Raw genomic sequence first — 7100 nt, 5'->3', positions numbered from 1 at the left:
GGCAAGTCACCTTTAGGATGCAGCATTGTGGGCGTCTGCCTGCCGCAAGCTCTGTGAGTGTGACCGAGGGTCCCGCGGACTCGCTGTCCGCCGGGAGTCCCGCGATCGCCTCACGGAGAGGAAGAATGGGGAAATACTGATATAAACAAGCATTTCCCCATTCTACCTAGTGGCAGGACACTGATCACAGCTCCCTGTGATCAGGAGCAGTGTCTTGTCACATGTAGCCCCCCCCCCCCCCCCCCAACACAGTTTGAACACATCCCTAGGACACACTTAACCCCTTCAGCACCCCCTACTGGTTAACCCCCTCACTGCCAGTGTAATTTTTACAGTAATCAGTGCAAGGTATAGCACTGATCACTGTATAAATGACAACGGTCCCAAAATGGCGTCAAAAGTGTCCGCCATAATGTCGCAGTCACAATAAAAATCACTGATTGTCGCCATTACCAAAAAAAAAATTTCAAATTGATTACTAAAAATACCATGAAACTATCCCTTTTTTGTAGACGCTATAACTTTTGCGCAAACCAGACGCTTATTGCGTTTTTTTTTTTTTTTTACCAAAAATATGTAGAAGACTACATATCGGCCTAAACTGAGGAAAAATTTTTTTTTTTTTTATATTTTTTGGGGGAATATTTATTATAGCAAAAAGTAATAAATATTGCTTTTTTTTTCAAAATTATCTCCATTTCTTTGTTTATAGCGTAAAAAATAAAAAAAATCGCAGAGGCGATCAAATACCACCAAAAGAAAGCTCTATTTATGGGGGGGGGGGGGGGGGGAAAAAGACGTCAATTTCGTTTGGGAGCCATGTCGCACAACTGCCAGTTAAAGCGACGCAGTGCCGAATCGCAAAAAGTGCTCTGGGGTCTTTGGGCAGCCAAGTGGCCTGGGGCTGAAGTGGTTAAAAGACAACATGTACATTCGTTCTATAGTAAAGAAGCTTTATCATTAGAAGCTCTATTCATTATATTTAGCCCATGAAAAATGCTGCTTCCACTGTATGCAACTGACAGGCCACCTATGAAGTTACCTTACAAAAGGTTGTGTTTTTTCACGGACGCATAGTCATGCTGCGTCCAGATTCCCAGTCTTTTTGAATACTTCATATTCCAGTTATAAAACGCCCAACACCCCTTTTCCTCCCAGCAGCAAAACTCAGGACAGCAAGTCAGTTGCTGCTCAACTAGGAAGGGTGAACCTTCCAGTTTCTGATCTAGAGGTCCCAAAACACTGCTTGACCTATGTGAATTAGATTTGCCCTGCAAACACGCGATCGCAATTTGAATACTGAGCAAAACAATGACAAAATGCAAGAAATATCTGTATAGGATAAACATTCAAAGTTGTTGTGGATGCAAAGCACAAAAATGACGATAATGATGATCATTAGTCTTAGAATAGTGAACTCATCTGCATTGTTGGGCAGGTCTACCAAACGTGTATAACACCGCTTTGGCTAGAAACTGACATTTCTAAATCACTTGCTGGCTACAGCAATGAGAAATACAGACAGGAAAACCTCAGCCTAAGTTTCTGCCTATAGCTCCTAACCGTTTACTCCCAGTTTTAGGGTTTATTGTGGCTTAAAGAAAAAAAGCATGCAAAAATCACAAGGATATGGGAAATTCTTGTTGCAGCGGTGTTGAGGAGGCATACCACATTGTGGTTTTACTATTTCATTAAAAAGATGCTCTGCCTACATTCACGCATATTTCACTAAATAGAAAATGGCTGTCTGATCAACCAAGTTTTTTTTTTTTTTGCTACAATAAAAGCTTTAAAATGATATGCTGTGGGTACATAACTTGATTTGCTATGGAAATTGATGACGAAAGCAGCCCAAGCTTCAAATCCCATTATTAGGCACCTGGTGTTAGCAGAACAGTCTCAGGAGACCGCCCCACTATAATTCCCATACAATATGCATAGCCAGCAAAGGACTAAATTCATCAGCATCTACACAAAACCAAATGATCACACGCAGATGTACTTACTCTTCAAGTAGTCCAAGTAACCATTATCACCTACTATCCGCATAAAATGCCTCGTTCCACTTATCAATACCAAATTGCAGGGGATAGCCTGCGAATAAAAGGACTTCGCATTTGTCCAAAAATAAAAAATAAAAAAAAACACCACAGGAAAAAGGCATCTCTTTATATTCTTAAGACGTAGTGTGGAGCATAGTGGTATAATATTATTAAATCACAAAACACTAAAGGGTACAGTATACAATAATAAAGTAGTAAATTTGACAATCACCAAAAATGTACTGCAAGTGAATCTTACTGGTGCATGATTTTAATTGACATTGATTTACCACCAGTGAATATTTGGTAAAGGTCACATTCATTGCTTCATGATATGCCCCCAGGGCCCCTTTCACACAGGTATTTGAATCAGGCATGCCTTTCAGCTTTCCAGGCAGACCGGATCGGAAGCTCCATGGACAGGCGCATGCAAATAGAATTGTGTCCATTTACATCTGCCTACTTCAGAGTCTGTCCAGGCCCCAAAAAGGAAGAAAAAGGATGCAGTCCTATCAAGACCTAAATTTGATGGATTAGAGGTAGTCTGATGTCCATTTACATTTGGCTGCCCATAGAGCCATCATGGGTCCGATGTCAAAATGCGGACAAAACTGGACGGATGCAAATGTCACAAAACTGACATTTGTACAGTCCCAATTCCACAGGGCTGTTTGTGGATCCCTCACTGAATGGAGCAGGTGCTGTTCATGAATCCTCTGCTGAATGGAGTGCAGTGCCCTGTGTGAAAGGACCCCAAGTATGTCAGTATATATATATATAAACAAAATAAAAAAATTAATTACATAACCAGCGAGAACAAAAAATACTTCCTATATTGAACCAGTAACATTTACATATGGGTTGTTGCATGAATGGTTAATTACATAAAAATGGTCAGACATTTTTTATTTTAAAATGTCCTGCCTAAGAGCAGGCACTACAAGGTGTGTTATTACCTTGATGAGGTTGAAGACCCTCTACTGTGTATCCCTGCATTGGTTGTACTTGTTTACAGGATGTGTGATTTCCTGGACTTTCAAGTTAAAGCCTGCTCGTTTACCTGTACCTTGTCCAATATCTGCACCTTTAAAGAGCAACTGCGCCTTTGTTTTTATTAAAGTGATTTTTTTTTCTGTTAAAAATAACAAACATATTGTACTTCCCTTTCTCTATGCAGTGATTTTGCACAAAGCAGCCCAGATCCTCCTCTTCTCAGGTCCCTCTTTGGCTCTCCTGGCCCCTCCCTCCTGTTGAGTGCCCCCACAGCAAGCAGCTTGCAATAGGGGCACCCAAGCTGTGCCGAAGATCCGTGTGTCCATTCAGACATGATGCTGCAGCCCGGCCCTGCATCTTTCCTCACTGACTGATAGCAGCAGTAGCCAATGGTGCTTCGCTGCCGTCTCAGCCAATGAGGAAGAGTCATGGACAGCAGAGTCCATTCTGCAACATCACTGGATCTAGATGGGGCTCAGGTAAGTATTAGGGGGGCTTCTGCACACAGAAGGCTTTTTTAATCTTAATGCATAGAAAAAAAAACTTCTAACTTTACAACCCCTTTAATATTGTAATGAGCTTAGCAGACTCCCTACATCAGTGATATAAATGCTATATCTTTTGGATGCCGAGAATGCAACAGGGAGACTTCTCATGAGCTAGATGACTAAATAAGAAGAAAAAAAAAAATTGCAGAAAACCACAATGTAATATTTTAAATAACTTGATCAGTAAGAAACATATGCCAGGTCAGCTTTCATAAGGGGTGCACATATTTTGGAGAGTTTAGTTCCGCTTTAAGTTAGCTACACTATGGCAAAATATTGACTTATGTTTAAAAAAAAAAAAAAAAAAAAAGGTAAATCATTTTTAATACGTTAGGCTTATTATTGTCCTTTACTTTAACAGCCACTTAACTCCTCTCAATGGGCAGCAAGTTAACAGTTGATCAGGACTAAGACTTGGAAGTCAGATTCCAAATATCAAAATCAAATAAAAGCCAGAACGGTACACACAAGAAGGTTTTCTGGCTATTAAAGGGTAATAAATGATACCTTGTAGTGTTTACTCTTGGTCACAACTTTTACATTTGAAAGGTTTAATATTAGTCAGCAGGTTTACTTAAAGCAAACTAATATTTTCCAACTTTGCAGAGTTTGGTATAAAGAATCATAAAATGGTTACCAACAAGTATGCTTAAACTGTAGCTCCATCTTTTGCCACTTAAAAAAAAAAAAAAAAAAAACGTTCCAGAACAGGCTTTAATGTAAATACTGTGCCCTGTGATCTTTTTGAGCAGTTAGTCAAGTTGTCAGATGATGCTTATCTACAGCTAACAAATGTTCACATACAGCAAATAACTGTAGAAAGAGCATGCTAGCCTGCAAAAAGCGAAGAATTTCTCTGGGTGCAATGCCAACATGTGGCATTGGCATTAAAGTTTAATGGTTTTACTTTTGATTAATGCGACAGTTGTAGTGTTAAGGGCCCGATCACATTGTATCTTTACAATGCACTATAACATGTGTGTTACTAAAAGTAAATAGAGTGCGCACTTTGCAAGTGCAGTTGCTCTAGAGCAGTGATGGCGAACCTTGGCACCCCAGATGTTTTGGAACTACATTTCCCATGATGCTCATGCACTGTGCAGTGGAGCATCATGGGAAATGTAGTTCCAAAACATCTGGGGTGCCAAGGTTCGCCATCACCGCTCTAGAGCTTAATAAATGAGATAAAGCTCTGCCATCTTCCATCATCCAACCATGTGCAAGCTATGCACATCCCTTGCATGTGTTTGGGTATTCTTTGCAAAGTGAAGCTATTCACTAAGCTCTGGAGCAAATTCCCTGGAAGAATGCAACTGCACAGTCTGCTAACCTTTAGTAGTAAATTACCATCCAATGGTATAAATAAGTAGTGGTCACATGTCATGTAAAATAACCTGTAAAACAACCTGTAAAACAACCTGTAAAACAACCTGTAAAACAACCTGTAAAACAACCTGTAAAACAACCTGTAAAACAACCTGTAAAACAACCTGTAAACACCTGTAAAACAACCTGTCTGATTATTTTTCCTATTCCACAGCGTTGCAAGGTCCATAGAAATCCTGAATCACATAACACTTTACAACGCTCATTAAAAATTACAAATAAAACACAGCTGAATCGCATGATAAATGCTTAAGGGTCCCCGCTCAGGCTATTGAGTGCTAAAGAGTTGGATGCCGCATGATTAAGCCCCCTGGGCTGGGTTAAACATGTTGGGGACAGGGTCTGGATGAACCAAGCTGAGGCTGCTAATGCTTGCTAACCACTTGGGCAAGGTGAGGTATGTGGCGGCCAGGCTCGCTCTATTTCTACAGCTGAATCGCAGATGCATAGGTTTGACTTTACCCTTCAATCAACATGTAATGCAAAGAACCATACCGTTTCTCCCACTTTGTACAAAAATAAAATGAATACAGGTCTAGTGCTTTAACTGGGTAAAAGATCTGAGATGAAGATATCTGTGTCATTTAATACAGCTAACACTTTCAAGTATCACCCTTTGGGGGTAAGTTAGATAAAAGGGATTTTACACACAGAACTGACACTTTACCTAGGAGTGTCAGAAAAAAAAAAAATTAAAAAAAAAAACTCAATTAGGAAACACACAGTAAGCATCAGATAATTTGAAACGTAACTACCCACAGATTGGACATGATCAGTGCCCATGCTGGCTGATAATGGATCGGAAAATGGCAAAATTTCTAGAGACACACATCAACTTCAATTCACCAATCACAGAGGAAACAAATGGTAATTTCAATAGATTTTTACAGTATACATGCGACTGTAAAAGGCGGCGTGTAGTACCAGGTATCTGTGCATAAACATATACATTCAGCCACGGTTATCCGTTTATCTGTTTATGGCAGTTCTTGGACTGCCAGATAACATCCAAAACTGAGACTTCCCCCATTAACCAACACTTGTGATTGTCTGCATTAAAGCCAATGGCAGAGCATGCAGTAAGCCCAATGACCGACTAGCAAAGGACTTGCGCACACAGAGTATAGTGAAAGTGTTGTACTATAGAGTTGCATTCAGAATTTTGCATCTATAAACCCTTCACTAAAAATACTGCAAGATAAAGCAAAAAGATCAATAAAAGAGAAGTTGTTTACCTAATCCAGGTCACTATACCCTTAATTGTGGTCCTTGTTGCTCCCTAAGTATTATTCCACAAAAGCCATGGCTTTCATACCTTGGACTGATAAACACCATCAAGGTTAAAAAAAAAAAAAAAAAAAAAAAAAAAAAAAAATGTGCATTGTTCTTGGGCCCGTAGATCATTGCACATGCGACCAGCAGACTGCTAGTGCCATGCAGGTATCCTGCAGATCCTTCTGCGTATCTGTGTGCCTGTACATCCCATACGGGCAAGCAGATACACCAACAGAAAGTATCGAACTACCACAGTGCTCTTCAGCTCTGTGGTACTTCATTGAGAACTACAATCCGACAGCAGCAAAAGGATGTTGGGGCTTGTAGTTCATTCACACTCAGTTGTGTGAGCAGAGCCCCGCACGTGCCGATTTAAAAAACTGACAGCTAGGATGGGGAACTTCTCCCCGTAATGCTGTCATGAAAAAAAAAAGGATCGGGCAGCAGCTGCAGCATTGGGAACAGGTTACAGGTTACATGTTTCACCCTAAAAACGGGTGGCATATGTACCCTGAACTTATCTTTAGCTGTCTAAGCAGTCCACCAGCAGTTCTGGGAGCACAGCTGACCACTAGGACAAGAAAAGGGGTACAATTTTCATATCTGTCTACTATCCCAAAATGTGGAATAAGCCTATGACTCAGAATTGTGATTCTGAGGAGACAACCTTCTGTCTTAACTTCAAAAAGTTATTTCATCTAATTCAGTGTGATCTGTATTAAGTCTCATACACAAGATCGGACTTTGTACAAACTTTCCTGTGGATTTTTGTACAAAGGGCATCGGCCGAGAACTTGTATTGCATACACACGGCAGGACTTTTTCAGCCAACTTTCACCAAATCACATGTTTTTTC

This window comes from Lithobates pipiens, unplaced genomic scaffold, assembly GCF_037356315.1.
Source record: "Lithobates pipiens isolate NorthernLeopardFrog02 unplaced genomic scaffold, aLitPip1_a1.2 Scaffold_1, whole genome shotgun sequence".
Lineage (NCBI taxonomy): Eukaryota > Metazoa > Chordata > Amphibia > Anura > Ranidae > Lithobates > Lithobates pipiens.
The sequence above is the reverse complement of the archived record's forward strand: the minus strand, read 5'-3'. Positions refer to the sequence as shown.